The sequence below is a fragment of the Rhipicephalus sanguineus genome, chromosome 7 (assembly GCF_013339695.2).
Source record: "Rhipicephalus sanguineus isolate Rsan-2018 chromosome 7, BIME_Rsan_1.4, whole genome shotgun sequence".
NCBI lineage: Eukaryota > Metazoa > Arthropoda > Arachnida > Ixodida > Ixodidae > Rhipicephalus > Rhipicephalus sanguineus.
Window position 1 is genome coordinate 120554362 of NC_051182.1, and position 16087 is coordinate 120570448.

Sequence of the window (16087 nt, forward strand, 5' to 3'; positions counted from 1 at the left end):
AGATTCACGCGCAATATCTCGGAGGCAACGACGCACCGTTGATGGTCGCGCAGCGCGCATGCGCGTGACTGCCGCGTCTTCCGCGACAGCGCGGGCAGCACCTGTTCCTACCTGTACACTAGCGCACTTTCGCATCAAACGTCGTGGGGTGCAAATCGGTTCGCAACAACCGTACTCCAATACATTGCAGGCTAATGGGCCTTGGCCAGGACCACAGAAAAATTCGTATCACCCCAAAATTCGTACGAGCCGTGATCGTAACTCCGAGGTTTTACTTATTGGTCGGCTGCCAGCTCGTAAAAAGATCACGTAGTACGTGACGCCAGCAGGCAGAAAAAGAGTGTTCCACACTCGCCGTCATGGCTACGAATGGCGCTGACTAACACTCCCAAATTTAAATGCGCAGATATATACCCGATAAAGTGGACGGGAGGATGACCGCCGCCGTAGCTCAATTGTTATAGAATCGGACGCGTTATTCGAAGGTCGCAGGTTCGATCCCTGCGGGCGGTCAAGTTATCTTTTCGTCAATTTCAATTCATTCAGAATTACATCACGTTTACTACAAATAACATCCCCGATAATTTCCTTGGCTTGATTGTCTGTTAGTTCTCATTAATGATGTAAACACAGAAAAACGAGCCCTTAAACTTCCCCTTCGTTCGAGAAGTCAGACAAGACACACAAGCTCGAAAAGCTGTCAGTTTTATTTGCAAAAAAGTGTGTTTCTGACTAGATGTATCACAACAGTTTTTTTAAGGCGAAGTATGCAGGCTGCCTGCACGAGATGGATGAGAAAACGAAAAGAATACTAGCAGGAACTTCATTCGCTTTCGCTCTGGAATAGACAAGGTCTTAATTAAAGCTCATCAAGTACATACAGTGTAAAGCAAAGCACGAACCCCCCCACAACAAAAAGGAGAGAAGGCTTACTGGCGAGGAAAACACAAAAAAAACAGGCTCCACACTCGCCTCCCCAACGAAATAAAAACGATGCAAACAAAGGAACAAGATGGAAAGACGGAGTTGATGAGAAAGTGAGTGGTGACTGGAGAGGGACACCCGATGCCTAAAAAAAATCGGAGCTACAAAAAACATGGTCCCAGCTGGAAAAGAAAACAAGAAAGTTCAGGCATGACGCCCAGGTTCTCCGGAAATGATATGTTTGGATGACATGCATTTTTTTTTTTCACGAGAGCAGAGGTACCAGTGACACGGGCCTTTCCAGTTGTGGAGCCACCGGCTTTCCGACGCTACCAAGGCTGCCGCTTCGTTCGCTTCCTTATTACATTACGTCGAAAAGTGCCGAGTCTGTGCGCTTCCTCTTCAAAAGTAGAGTCACGAATGTTCGCAGCAGTGGCACGACTAATCAGCGCAGAAAGGACGAAGAACGTGGTGAAGGAAACGCGGAGCACCACGTCCTGTCCGTTTCCTTCACCTTGTCCTTTGTTTTTTCTGCGCTAATTAGTCACGTCTCAAGCGAATTCGTACCAACTAGCCCAACTCTCACCTATGATATTGCTGCAGTGGTTGGCACTGTAATATACACTATGACCTTGGGATCTTTTGTGACAAAAAAGCCACAAATTTCACGTCATCAGTGGCTTGTGAACCCTCTCGCAGCACAACCTCTAGCAAATGCCAAAGCTGTTCTGAACCGACACCAAACCGGTACTGGTGAAGCATTGAGAATGCACACAAAGATGGCACGAGGATGAGCCGTGTTGCTGGTTTCGTAAACGGTCAAGCCGCAAGGCCTCCTGCAGGAAGCTTATGAGTGCTTGTAACCGACGCTGAACTCATACCTGTCGAGTCCAGAGAATGCAAGCGAAGCCCAAACCATGAGATGTGCAGTCTTTATAAAATGCAGGGTTAACATAAGAGAGCCTTCCCCTAGCACAGACACAAAAGTATTGCACAGCAGCAGGTTATGAAAATGTACCGCTACAAATGCACTCCGATAACAGCACAAAGCAAAAGGAAACACTCGAGACAAGTACCAGAGGCTCTGGACACGCCAGTAATACTGTACTTGAGCTAGCCATTTTGTAGACGTGAGCATCAATGGAGGCTTTCGAGAGCTTGGGTTAGTAACAGGAGCTGCTGGCAACTATTGCCAACATTTTTTCAGCTCACATAGTTGCACGGTTCGTACCAGGAGGTAACGACTGCAGGGGGTTCGTAAATGCAAGCAGCTGCGCAGCTTACGACAGAAAACAACTGCCAAAGGATTGTGTACAATATTTCTCACCATGTACCAGCAACTGGCACCAGTTGTTCAACAGCAAACTAAAACTAAATGCTACCAGCTTTATTTGATTCGACCAAACAAAAGAGTTTAACAAGAAACCACCACGCACTGCCTGCTGCTTCAGCTCCCCAAACAAAACCACAGGATTTCTGCAATCGCGCAGCAAGCAAGGACACCTGTAAATGCTGACGTGCCTCTGTCAACTGTTGAGCGCTGAGCTGGTGTCGTGCACCGGTTCAAGTCGTCTGAACAGCCAGCAGCCTGACTGATCCCAATCATGTCCTTCTGTGTCGGTATCTGGTGCCTGCGGCACACCTGGTACCTGCCACTGTACACCGGTGGCACTGAACACCAGCAGCCTGCACGAATCCCCCATGCCTTTTTTTGAGTTGTGCTCATCAGTCTGCCTCGAATGCGGTGGTATGCAAAACATCACGCATTCACTCGGAAAGCCAGTGGCCCAAAACAACGACGATAGTCTTTTCTCTACGCACCGGTACCCGCTCTGTGAGCGTGTGTGCACTGGTGCTCGAGCCTGCGGCACCTAGCCCCATTCTGCTAACTCCCTTCGAGTCTCGTCCCACAATCCCCCCACCACAACCTCCATCACACTTCTTTTGAGTTGTGCTCTCTCAATGCTGTGCTTTGGTCTCGAGGGCGTTCGCGGCCGGCACGACCACTTGGGCTTGCGGAGGAGGCTTGTTGGCCAGTGCCGGCGTGCCGTCGCCCTGCTGGATCTGCATGTGGTACTTGTAGATGTTTTCCGTACTCTCGACGAGCCCTGGTGGGGAGAGAGAGAGAGAGACAGGATCTGGTATGCAGCCAAGACGATTCAGCACTAGTTCGGGGCCCCGTAATTGATCCTTTTCTTAATTGTAAAGCTAGCTTTTCTGCACTGCAGCTAGCCCAACCAATGGCAGCTAGTTACTTTGGCAAACAAGTTCAAATGCAGTTTCAGGGTGTCTACCGAGTTGACTTTTCTAAATTCCCTGAGTTTTCCAGGTTTTCCCTGAGCATTTTTGCTAAAATTCCCTGAGTGAAGCAGAACTTCGTTTTATGTCAAGATGGGTAGAGACCATATTGCTCGGTGATGTCACTCTCTAATACGCACGTTAGAAAATAAAAACGACTTAATCCCGTTTGAATAGTACATAGAACAGTTAAACCTCAATATAGCGAAGTTGGTAAAAGCGGCAACTCACTTCGTTATATCGAAACTTCGTTAAACTGAAATTCGACCTTTCATGCAAGGCATAGTTACTGAAGGATTAATCTTAAACTGAAAATGCCACAAGAATGCTCAACTAATATGGCAACATGCCATAAAAAAACTTTTTTTATTTTTTGCGTGAAAAAAAAATCAATTTTGTTGAGCGTGAAGTGCAGCAATCACAGTTAAATGCCTTGCCGAGTGGCACATGTATATACGAAAAAAATGCGGGTTTAATGCACTGCGGAATTGCGCTTGTTCTGCTGCTGCGGGTTGTCAAATCCTCGCGCGTTGCCCAGAGCAATGCAATGCCTTTGCTACCATGTTGCCCAGCCGAACCATTTGCTCTCCACGAACGCAAAACATCGAAAACCATCCCACGTTAGAAAAAAAGAGTCACAGTTTCACCGCGAGAGCAAAACAATCAATCCGATAGCAACAAAGAGGAATTTTATATGAATATAGGCTGGCAGCTCGCTCCTTCAGAAAACGCAGCCGCTGCACTGAGAGAAGTGCCCTATCTATGGCTCAGGGGCGGATTCAGGTACCTAATGGGGTGGGGGGTACAAAGGCTGAAGCCCCCGCTCAGCAGTGCATTTTGGTGGGTCACGCATATTTACAACAGCCCAGAGGGGGAAATGGCGGTGCGTAAGAAGCCTTCGTTGTAAATGTGCATAAAGAAGCAGGAAAAGGTAGAGCGATGAGAGAGGTAGAGAGCAGGGACAAGATTCTCTTTACCCCTTTTGGGCAGTGGCAGGCAAAGCAACCTGAAAAAGGGGGCAAACTCAACAGGCAGCCTGACAAAGGAGGTGGACGACAGGCACTGAAGGGAGGGAGCGGGGACTGGCTTAAGGGGGGGGGGGGAGCGATCGCCGCTACGCACCCCCCCCCCTTGAATCCGCCACTGCTATGGCTTCAACGGAAGTTTTGCAATTAGAGCACAACACCTGCAAAGGTATGAGACGTCTGCTGATCCCCACTAAAGATACCGCGGCACACGCGACCACGCCCGCTGGTACAAAGTACGCGCTTCCTGTCGGACTTACGCAGCCCCCCCCCCCCCAACTCGCTGGCTCCTATCTCCATGTGCCCGTTCGTCGGCAGCGCTCGCGCGCTTTCACTCGCGCATGGAGCATATACGACGCGCGGGTGATGTAATTGCGATTTGGACTTGATAAGGAAGATCATGGCGAAGGCATAAAATTCGCGTCGGAGTGTCTGTACAATTGCTTTCGCAAAAAAAAAAAAAAAAAGCAATATAGCTGCGGGCTAAGAACTCATGAAAGCACGGTAACAGCCTGAATTACGGCACATCCGATTATGGTGGAAACGTTACTGTTTTCCGACATCGCGCGCCGAATCGAGCCAGTGGGACCCGTGCTGGTGTCGCGAATTTCGGTCGCCGCTATGCCTTGGCTCTGAAAAGTTTTGTAATTCGGCTTTGTAGCAAACATCCACGTGGTGTGGCTGGTAATTGCGAGCTGCAGCCCCCCAAAATATCGGTTGACTGCCTAAAACTTGTTTCAGCATGTGCCCTCGTCGGGAAAAAAAGAAAAAAAAAAGCTTTCACTTGCAGTAAGTTACGCTAGCTCTTGCCTGGAAATTTATTCTATTCTTCACGGAGTTCTAAATAGCATATTTGAAGCTCGGGATCCGAGCGAGTGAGCTCTCCGATAACAGCCAACAAACGTCGTCTTTTTTCTCGCCGATCGGGATGGCTTGCCAGATACCAGCCTTGTCAAAGACATCCGCTTCCTGAACGATCGCGATCGCTTGCAAGATAACTCAAGCTCGTTACATCTACTGCTACCGCTTCTACAACTAATCATGCTTGTTACTTGACACGCGGCGATAACAAAAACACCATATCGGGCGCTAACGCACAGCACGCGCGACAAAAATACAGAACTACACCGCGTAGTCACAGAACACCCTGACAACATTGCGCGATACGATGCGTCGTGGTTCATGGTTCCCGCATGCCGCGCATTAGCCTGATTCTCTCCCACTCCACCGCTCCGAAGGCGATGACAGCATCGAGGTGCGCCACTTCCCCGCAGCCGCAGCGGCCGTTTGATTTGAAAAATGCGTTCACAAAATATCGATCCAGTGCTACCGCGACTTTCGTTGCCTTTCAATAAAGTTACTGTGGATTTTCCCTGATGGGAGCACAATTTCCCTGAGTTTTCCCTGAGAATTTCCAGACTACCCAAAATCCCTGAGAATTCCCGGTTTTCCCGGTCGGTAGACACCCTGAGTTTGCTCGCGCCATCACGTGGGAAATGTAGACTCGGCTCTCCTGATATGAACACGCATTAATAGACAAGCCCCAGCGCGTGCTACTAGGACCTTGTCTACACTTGAAGCATGGCAGGTGCCGTCATTAGTTCGGCGAATATGCAGCGCAGGCAAGTGCACTTGTGGATTATGAAAAGGGTCTATTGGCGACCGAAGGGCCTTTGGCAAGGTGTACAGTAGAACCTCATTTTAATGAAATCTCATCTGACACGAAAATGACTTCGTTATATCCAAAAATTCGTTATAAGTGAAATTCCCTCCACTGCATTAATCCTGAAGCAAAGTTTGAGATGGTTGTCGAAGAGTGCATTAATGGCAAATCTATACTCGGCCTACTTCGTATAACCGGCAATTCGACATAATGGGTAATTCGTTATATCAGTATTCATTATATCAAAGTTTGACTGTACAATGGTGATTGATGTGCCATGCTATTGTTGCCACATTCACTCTCGAATGCAAGAATGCACCGGCGGGCTGCAGGGTTAAGCTCAGACAGTCGCATAATGACACACAATTTTCATTTATCGTGACATTAGACAAATTAGCAATATTAATCTAGATGCGCTGAGCGAAATGCACAAACGAGAAACGTAACAAGGGACAGGACTAGTAATGCGCAAACTTTCAACTTGACTAGTGGACTAGTGGTGCGCAACTTTCACAGGACTAGTGGTGTGCAAACTTTCAGTTGAAAGTTTGCACACCACTAGTCCTGTCCCTTGTTACGTTTCTCATTTGCACATTTCGCTCAGCGCATCTACATTATTATGCCGTACCAACTAACCCAAATTGAAGCTTTGCTACACATTAGCCAATCAGCAATGGCAAAGTGTCGCGACAACGAAGGGCATCGACGATGAAACTACAGACTATACCCGGCTCGCTACAGAGACGAAATGAACAAATATGACGTACATCGGCTATTTTTATCATCACGGACACGGGAAAACATGCTTCATGTGTGAAATGCAGTCATCATAATTAACAGCGGTTCAGGCAAGAAAACCTCAAATGTACACGAATGTGCACCAGTCATCGTCATATGTTATTTTAGATGTCACTATGACTGGCGCGGTGAGACAGCAATGTGACAATGACTACCATCAGTCATTGTCACATCTTATTTCAGACATCGCTATGACTCGTTTGGCGAGACAGTGATGTGATGATGGCTATTTCACCAGCCATTGTCACATCTTATTTTAGACATCGCTAGGACTGATTGGCGTGACAGTGATGAGATGATGGCTATTTTCCAGTCATCATCACATGTCATTTCAGACACCGCTATGACTGGTTTGGTGTGACAGTGATGTGACGATGGCTATTTCACCAGTCATTGTCACATCTTATTCCAGACATAGTGTGGACTGACAGTGATGTGACGATGGCTATTTCACCAGTCATTGTCACATCTTGTTTCAGACATAGTGTGGAGTGACAGTGATGTGACGATGGCTATTTCACCAGTCATTGTCACATCTTATTTCAAACACCACTATGATGTTGTGGCGTGACAGCGATGCGACGATGGCTATTTCAACAGTTATCATGACATCACTGTCACATGTTATAGAGTGGTTCAGAACCACCATATAAACACAGATGAAGCTAGCTAGACCAACGACTGATACAGTACAGTCAAATCCGACTATATCGAACGCTGGTAAATTGAATTTTTTTTTATATCGAGCTATTTTCCAAAACAGTGATGCTGTAACATCAATTTGTAGGAAAATCTACGGCTACATTGAACAAAAATAGCCGGAACACATCATACATCATGGCAGAGATGTGGTCGGCCATTGTATTCAACTCAGCTCAAAGTACAAAGAACCCTTCCTTAAGCCACAAATATTGAATACTCTAAAGTTTTTAGTTTTACAGTGAATTACATCTGCTTACCGGACGTGATGTTGAAGCTGCGTCCACGAATGCCACCTTCCTTGGAGGTCGGTGACCACCAGTTGAAGAGAGAGCCCACAATGGGAACATGCCTCAGAAGGCCCTGAAAAAAAAAGGAAATAGAATGACTCTTTAGGTAACCCTTGGCAAAATCCAGTCTATTAGCCAATGCTTCAGGAGCAAGTGGTCAAATAAATCAAAGAGCTGAAGAAGTGATAGACAATTTTGTTCGTATAACCAAGACAAGTTCCTCGCTGAGGAAGCTTACGAACTATGTACTGCTATTGCATACATATCAACTAATCGAAGAGAGGCACTCCACGCCTCTGAACAATAATCACTAGTTTGGCTTCAGCTTCCATAGCAGTTGCAAGTACGCTTCCTGCATGGCTCAACTCTTGGCACCAGCCATTGTTTAGCTGAGGTCCAATCTGCACAAGTTAGCACGCAGCTGTTGCGTGTCGATGCCTCCCGTGAAACGCACAAACCATGCAAACATGCCGCGATTTACGAAACGATCACGCGGCCACACTTGCGCTCCAAGAGCTCAAGGTTATTGTGACATGATGAATGACCTTGGTAGACATGGAGAAGCAGAACCTTCTCTCTGAACAGACCGTTTACTGAGCACTGCATTCAGAACTCCCTCACCTCTTGGAGGATCTTCTCCTCGTTCTCCTGCTGGAGACCCTTGCTGGCCTCCTGAATTCCTTGCTTCACCAGTTCAGACATCGACTCAAGCGCCTGTCATTATCGGAGGAGAGAGAGAAAAGGAAAATTCAGGCAGGACCAACTCAGCTTGTTGTCAATGTACAGTACTCATTGGTTGAAATGTGACATGGTTTTTTTTAGTATAACGAGTGCTATGAGCAATTACTCGTGATAAGCACATCGTGTCACTGCAAATCTGGCCACCAAAGGTAATGTTCGCTCTGATGTAAGTGTTTGTCAGTGTTGTTGCTATAGCAGTAGATAACCTTTGGTAGCCGACATTATCCAGCATTAACCTGCACTTCCTGTCATTCAGCCAACTCCAGCTATCATTTATGAAACGCGTGGCAGCACTGGGCAACGTTCGCCAATAGTAAGGCAACACTGTCTCCTAAATTGCCAGTCATTTTGCTGCTTTTTAGCGTATATGAGCCAGCATCGCTAGGCACTAGCTGACAACAACTGTCATTTAGCCAATGCAAGCCAACGTTAGCCAATGCTAACAAGCACTTGAAGTAGGTGAGCAAATACATTAGGACAGCTGCTTATAACATGCGAGTAAATGCAGCAGTACTGGACAACGGTCATGATTAACACCTCTTCACAAATTGCAGGTTGGGGGGCGGGGTGCCACCAAGGCATGCCCTCACACCTAAAAACTGCACGCACTTTTCCACACATTCTCTTTTCTCATTGGTTAAAGACTTACAGTCGAATGTAACGTTAGAATTCTGCGGCATTTCCTCCTAGAAGGTGGATGCACACATGCCCGCACCAATGAATGTGCACTCCAGACACGCATCATCAGACAGACGGCCAGTGACCCCTCCTTCAAGGGGCCCTGCAATACTTTTCCAAGTAATCGTTGAATGGCTTCATTAAAGAAGTTTATTGCCTCATGAACTGACTATTGCAAAAAGTTTTAGAATCCCTCAAGTACAAGCGGAGTTACAGAGATTTGTCACAACCTTTAAGCACTTCTCTGTCCTTTCATACTAGCAAGCACACTGAAAGCTATGTGAGGTGGGGGGTGGGGGGTATTAGAAGGGAGCAAGAAGCTACGTCCGTTCATCAGCGCTCACCATGAACTTCAGCACTTTTTTTTTTTTGAACAGGTGGCTTACTTTCAGTGTGATTGTGAGTATGTCGCCGCATCTCGCGGCGGCTGTGGGTAACTATGCAGCCTCATGATGCAGCCAATGGTCATGGACTTTGTGTTTATGATGCGGTCATTTTGGTTTGTGGCATCATTTGCCGAGAGAGGAGCGAGTGACTTCAAGCCGACATTCAGAACAGACTGCAAATTTCAGGTCGCGTGTTGCGCTATAATATTTGGCTCACATGTTCTCAGGAGCCGCGACTACCGTTCGGGCGCACTTTCTGACCATGCTAAAAAAGTGTTGCAGGGCCACTTTCCGAGAACACTGTCGAGTGCGCGGGCAGGACTATTCGGTCGCAGAGATAGTGGCGGCTGGCACTTGAGCCACCCGGGCGTGACGTCTCCAGACTTCTGAAGTTGTATCCGACTGTAAGTCGATAGCTCTAACAGCAGTGAGCAAATTCTGCGAGACGGCCGCCTGAAGCATCGGCAGGTACCTTGTGGATTCTTTCCCAGCTCTATGCCAGCTCCAGGACAAGACCGACGAGCTCCTCGATGTCGAGGTCATCCGTGACCATGCCAAAGCGAAACACAGGACAGGCCATCCTCACTTTCACCTGTGGGAAAACGCAACGTGCGTGGCAGTTGGGAATAGGCACACATTTGGCCCAAGCAAGCAATGAGCAGTGAATCCTGTAAATTTCATACTTGGGCTTTATTTATTAATTTATTAAATTTCTTCTTCACTTACTTATGTACCGCAGTACCTTGTTTTGGCCTTGGGCAAAGTGGCTGCTGAATACAATGTACAGCAGTGCAACGTACATTTATGCCCGATTCACTAACGACCCTAACGACTTACTAATGACTAAACCCGTATCCACTAACGATCCTTACACTTATCGTTTGCTCTCCTTATCACTACTGCGCAGTAAACATGCACTAAGGGCACAAGAAAGTAAGCAGGGCAAAAGCTCTCGTCCTGCTTGGTTTGTGGATACGGCCCAATTCAATTATAAAGCAAATCACGGGCACAGAAATGATAAGGAAGCAGAGATAAGGATGGGGTTGGGGTGTAAATGCAGTTGAATCCGGATATATAAAATCTCAAGGAGATCACTGAAGAGTTGTATACACAGGCGATTCAATATATAAAATGTATATTTGTATTTTGCTGCATTTGCTTATACAGTAAAACCCCGTTAATTCGGACTTCACGGGACCAGAGAGAATGTCCGAATTAACCGAGGGTTCGAATTATCGCGAGTACGATCAAAACACTAGAAAAATGTTTCCGCCACCACCAGACTTTTATTTCTTAAAGAACTCGGTGATCGCGGTTTGCTTCGCGGAGGCAACGTGCAAGGAAATCACAATTTTGCTAAGTTCCTGAAGGTGGCTGTCCGCGCATACTGTGCCGCAAAGCGGCGGTCTAGCTGACGCAGCCAGGCTTGAAATATTCGGCCGTCATCCAAGCCTTTCTATTAAAGCGGTAGTCGACAGGCAGCTGCTTAATGTTCTTAAAACATCTTGGCTTCGCAGCATTTCCGATCACCAGCAGCGGCAGCTACTCTGTGCCGGTCATGTTCGTAGCCAGAAGAACCGTCACCCGCTCTCTACTCCGTTTCCCGCCGACGCACGGGTCCCCCTTAAACACGATCGTCTTCTCAGGCAGAGCCTTAAAGAACAGCGCTGTCTCGTCAGTGTTGATAATGTTGCACGGCTCGTACGTAGAAAGGCGTGCGGAAAGTCCGGAACGCCAGGCCCTGCACAACGCTTCACCGCGCACGTTGCGGAAACACCAGGGGTGCTATCGCGGAACGATGCCTTATGCCATATTCTATGCTATTCTTATCATCCACCACTCGTGGCTGGCTGATCGCGTTGATAACGCGGACAGACCGTCGCCATGTTGCCTGTTGCTGATGACAGTAGCGATGCGCTGCCTTTCATTGTGTATGTGCCTCCGAGATGCAAAGCTCGTTTTAAATCTCGGAGGCCATAATCCGATCTCGTTACCTCGTTTTAAATCTCGGAGGCCATGATCCGATCTCGAAGTTGTTAGATGCGCCGTCGATTTCGGCTGCGAATCCGAATTATATCCGAACTGCGGCCGTGGCGGTATCCGCTGCTGCTTCCCCGTCTCGACCCGACCTCGGTCGGGAGTTCGAATTAACCCGAAGCGCGGTCGAATCTGTCCGAATTAATGAGAGTTCTCAGCCATAGAAACAATGCACATTTTGGACCGGGACCAGACGCCGCGTCCGAATTAACCGAAATTCCGAATAACGGGGGTCGAATTAACGAGATTTTACTGTAGTGTTTGTTCTTCTCCCTTCCATTGTACAATTTTTCTTTGTTTTCTTCTTCGATATAATTCCTTTTTATGCTTATGTATTGTGATTTTCTGTAACCCCCCCTACTCCACTGCTCCCTCTGGGGCCCTCTAGAGTAACATGAATAAATAAATAAATAATATTATAAACATCGAATGCGTAACCTGCAAAACAATGGCGCAAGGGATGTGGCCCGCTCCAGTGAGCAAACGGTTCTTGTGCTGTCATTGCTTCAATGCGAAGTAAGCAGTGAGAGCCCGGCACATACAAAGTACGGGCGAAGACAATAATTCGTTACACGTGGGTTCGATACATGTTGGTTTGACTGTATGAGCCATAGACGACAAAAAACGCCACCTCCGTCTCCCTTACTGTCCTTGTCCACTCGTTCTGAAAAAGTTATTCAAGTAGGAAACTTATTCGCGCGATCCGAACCCTCAAAATCTAGCTCACCGAGGGAGAAGGCAGAGTCGGTGTTCTTCAACTTGAGGACCAGCTCGGAGTTGAGCTGGTTGAGCTGGTCCCTGTCCTTCTCGTCGAGCGAGTCGACGTGTCCGACGTACGCGTTCGGCACAAACCGCACGCCGCCCAGGCCGGCCCAGTTACACACTTCAACCAGCTCCAGGTTGTCGTGTTTGCTGAGAGCCTCACGGAACTTGCGCTTCTGTCGAACCGTCGCATTCAGGATGGCCTGTTGAGCAAAGTGCGCATTCGTTGAGGAATCCTGACGTGAAGTCGATGGCACGTACAACTAGGCTTGTGCGAACCGCTGAGTACTTCAAATATTCAAATTTTATTATGGTATTCAAATTCGTTACGACATGAATTAATAATTTCCTAAATTTGATCGCATTTAACCACCTGATGATGTGGTTTCCCGAAAGTGGGGAGCCGCTATGCCAAGAAAGCGGTCATATAGGGAAAATCTGCACTGTATGAAGCCGCCCTTAAGGTAGGCGTGCCTATTACTAGCACGCAAACGAATTTTTTTTTGCGTGGAAAGCTGCGATGATGTCTTATATAGGCCAAAGTAGAGCAAATTTAAAACATGACTGCTTTACCACTTTACCACTTGTAACTTGCACCCCACTACTACTGTCCAACCCCTTTAAAGAGCCACTGATGTACAAGACAATGGGTATACGAGTACCAGTACGCATAGGACTGCATAGGGGTTGATCAGAAAATAAAACAGGGTACCCTGCTTATAAAGACACCTCACATAAGGGACAAGAACTGGCTCCCCAGTGCGTGTGTCTCATAAAGGGGTTCAACTGCATACAAATCGCCACACTATTCAAATAAGTTCGAAATGTTTGATACTACCGTATACTGCCGATTATAGTCGACTCATATAAGTCGACCCCCCAACTTGCAACCCCTTCTAGGGGGAAAAAAAAGTTGACTCCGAACACAGCCTCATGCTGCGGCCATAGCTCACCAATAAGTTTTCAGAAGAGGGAGTGATGCAAAGACATTTATTGCCGTGAAACATTGGCTTCGGCTCGTCGGCTTGAGAAAGGACGCAGTCACGGTCATTGCCATCGTGTGAGCCACTGCTGCTGTCTCGCCGTCGGAACGGGTGCCGGTGGTACTGAGAGCCGCACGTGGAAAACACTGCGCGGACCATGTCGGTGGCAGTCATACCAGGCATCATTGACAGTACAGACTTTTTCTTCAATATCATCGTAGCAAACACTCAGGCTCTTGTGTCTTGGTCGTGAACCCAATCTCGAACCGCCTCCTCAACGCAGGGTATCGTCCAGACTTCGGTCCGCGAAAGGAACGGCGTGTAGCAATGCCGAGACCTTGGTCCTTGTTTTCTCCATTCCCTCACGCACTTTTCCAACACATCAACTTGTGCCCTGCTTCAACGTGCTTTCCTCTTCAAAGCAGCGCTGTACTGTTGCGGCGCAGCAGTGGCATCTTGGCGTCATTTGGCAGCGTTGCAAATCGCGCACACACTGCTCACAAGCGAAGCGAAATGCAGAAAAGGCGAACAGGCGTGAGTGCAAAAGACGCGAAGACGCTGTGGGCGCATGTGCCTGGTCATGTGGTTTAGTCCCCCCGAAGTGTTGCCAGCCCACACGGCGCTGCCCTTTTCGTGGAACGCCGATGGTTTGTCAACGAATCGTTTCTATTGTATGAAAACAAAACTGCAGGGCGCATCGCAAGATAAATTCCTCTTTATTCACAGAGCATCGTTCGCCCTCTATAAGGTTTGAAATGCTGCTTTCGAGACCGTGTTTCCCAAGCAGTTCGCATTAATGCCGCGCGGCGTGATTTTCAAACGCGCTCCATAGTTTCGCCTTCCGTGGTTTTGCTATAGTTTCGCGATCGTCATGGAGATCACAAAAATGTCCAGCTCAAAGCCGCGCACGCGTTGGGAGATAGCTGTTGCCATGACTCCGCTGCCTCTGTGGCTGATGTTATCGATGCGTTGAATAGCAGAAAATCAGAGGACGACGACCTTCATCGGACCCCACAGATAGTTGACTTTAGGATTCCGCGTTAGATCGACTCCGATTATGGGTTGACCCTGAACTTTGGAAGGTCATTTTATGAAAAAACGTCGATTTCTAATCGGCAATATACAGTAATTACCATTTCTTCGACTTCATTTCTAACCAACAAAATTATTCACACAAGCCGGTTGCAACATAACACCTAGTGTCGTTTGCAATGTTTGAATCAAACGAGTCGTGTTGGACCAAACACCACAGAGCAGAAATCAAGGAAAGAAGTAAATCAGCAGGTAAGAGAAAACTGTGTCAACGTGTATCATTGAAGTACACACATATTTCATACAAGTGTAATCCAGTCGTAGGTAAAGATGCTGCCAACAGCGTCATACTAAAAACTAACACAATGATGAAAAACTTGCACAAAAAGGCTGAACCTTAAAATGGAGCCGCAGTGTGCACACAAAGTAAACATCGTTTCCTCAATGCTTCCGCCAGGAGAACTGACCATCAATTTCGCGCATCAGCATTTTAGACGGACTGGTCTGCAAAGATTTCAGCGGACAAGTCCACTTGATCTTTATGATCGCTCGTATATAAATAAATTTTATATTTCGATGTTAACCACACCAGCCATTGTATTTTTCTTACTAGTTTCTTTCCAGACAATGTTAAAAATTAACTAGTTCAAGTAAGCCTCCAGCGCAAGATACAATTGTAAATACCTAAGTGCATTTTGGTTTGAAGCAAAGTTATCCGATTACTCACTCACCATGTTGAGAAGACAGTTGTGCAACGCTCTACATCCTGAGTCGTGGTGCCAAACACTGCATTGACAAGCAGACAAATGTGTTGGGACAAACCCAGCAGAGCACCACATATAGACTTGAGTAAGGACTGCACTAGTGTAAAAGGCTACACTTCCAACTTGGCACCCACAAATTCAAAGAAAAAAAAAAATCCAGCCAAGAGTAACAAGTGGAAACAAAGTCCAGCCAATCATTCTAAGCAATGTTCTCTTTTCCAAACCAACAAATCACAGGTAATTCACAACACTGCGGTGCCATGCGCACTCCTTTCTCTATTTCATGTGACCAGGCTGTTACACGTGTGACCATCGCTCGACGCAAGGCGCACCGGAATGTATAGAAACCTTCCCGATTGTTATAAACTCCCGATATGATCGCGAACAACGCGAGCGATCGAGTCATTCGAACCAATGCGGGCACCAACGATAACGCTGGAATCTTGATCCTGCTTGTATAAAAGCCGATGCGTTTAGCCCAACCATCAGATACGTCGAGCGATTGTGCTCGCCATTATCAAGCACAGCATATAGCTCATACTCCGAGTTATTTCTTTTCGGGCACAAGTTCACCCAAATAAACAGTTCAGTACTACCAGCTTTAGTTCTGTGCACTTCACCGTCACAACCACGTGACACAGTAACGTGGATTCGCAAAGCCATGGGTAGCGCGGAAGCTGAAGCCACGAATGTGCTGGCAAATCGAGCGTACAGCGCAGCAGCACTGGTAGCGAAGACGAATAGCCAATCGCACATTGTGTATGAATGAATGAACAAAGGCATTACAGAAAAAGGCCAGTGTTTGCTTCGTGTGGGGCGAGTGATCAGAGAGGATTACAACGGATTTCATGCTTGTAGCCAGAAAAATTAGGTGAATGGCACAGTTGCATATGTGGTATTCCACTGTTGGTATCACCCGCAAAAGCAAAAGGTGAGGGAGAGGGGGAAGGAAGAGAAAGAGTGGGCAACAGCAGGCACGCACAGCATTGAGTAGCAGAGTTGTTCAT

At 47.3% G+C, this 16087-nt stretch overlaps 1 pseudogene; it reads right to left on the reverse strand.

Moving 5' to 3' along the window:
* Positions 1 to 689: 689 nt before the first annotated feature.
* LOC119398969 (pyridoxal-dependent decarboxylase domain-containing protein 1-like) overlaps positions 690 to 16087 on the reverse strand; it is a 53419-nt pseudogene continuing 38021 nt past the window's right edge.